The following is a 1191-nucleotide window of genomic DNA, read 5'->3' as shown; positions in this document are numbered from 1 at the left end:
GATCTCTTCTGGTTGGAGGAGTGGTAGGAGGCTCCTGCAGCCCCCTTTATTTTCAACTTTTGTCCCCTCGCTGCGTGTGGCCCCCCCATTGCTGGGTTTGTTAACTGTTTCTCTTTTAATGCTGAAGGTTGCCGACTACTGACTACTACTACTGACTACTTGACTACTGTACTATGACGGCACACTGAAATCAAAATAACATATAAACTGGCATTTTTTGTTCAGATAAATATTATCTATATCTATCTATATTAGGCCTATATATAGATTCATTTTGCCTTTAACTTAGTCAAATAGGTGTAGATTAGTAGTTAGGGGTTTGTGGCTCCGAGTGTGCTTTATTCAGTGGGAAACCGGCCCAAATGGCTCTTTTAATGCTGAAGGTTGCCGACCCCTGCACTAGTCCAACTCAATACATCCAGATTTGTAGAGTATATCATATACATGCTACCTGAAAGTCTATACTGACAACAAGCTTTGTAACAACACAATTATCTTCTTCAGAGTTGAATTTATTTCTCCACCTGTCATAGTTTCAGGGACGTCATCCAAGCCACTTGTACATGTGAACTACTATGGATACAGGTCTGTGTTAATAAGCCTCAGCAGAGGAGGCAATCTGAGGGTCGAAGGCATAAGGCTACATAAGGCTTTGTCTCCCATATCTGACCAACCTTAACTGTCAGTTTCCTCAATAGCAGGCGGAACAAGACCATCATTTGTGAGAAACATGCTTATTCATGTCACATCAGTGCCTGAGAACACTGAAAAACAACAACGCTTATATTTTATAGAAGTACAAACAGCTGGTGTGCTGAATGCCAGATGTCCTTGTGTGATGGCAATGGCTTGCTGTATTTGATGCATATATGTGTGTCAAGTAAGAGCGTTTACTCAGACACAGAACTAGCTAAAGCCTAAATGTGAGGGCGCCTCATATTGGAAGTACATATACGAATACAAGATTCTGCCCCGTATCAAGTCTGAGTGAGCATACGATATAGAAGCTAGGGTACAGTTTCATCACAAACCAATGTATATGTTCTGGGCAACAGCATTTATAAAATATGCCTATTGTATTATAACATACAGACGGATTCTTGGAAATGTGTGTGTGAAAGATGCATGTCCCAATTTTTGCGTCATTGCTTTTATTACAGCAGTAGCCCTTACAGGTGTATTATGAGGCAC

This window comes from Parambassis ranga, unplaced genomic scaffold (genome assembly GCF_900634625.1).
Source record: "Parambassis ranga unplaced genomic scaffold, fParRan2.1 scaffold_27_arrow_ctg1, whole genome shotgun sequence".
Taxonomy (NCBI): domain Eukaryota; kingdom Metazoa; phylum Chordata; class Actinopteri; family Ambassidae; genus Parambassis; species Parambassis ranga.
This window is presented reverse-complemented; position numbering follows the sequence as displayed.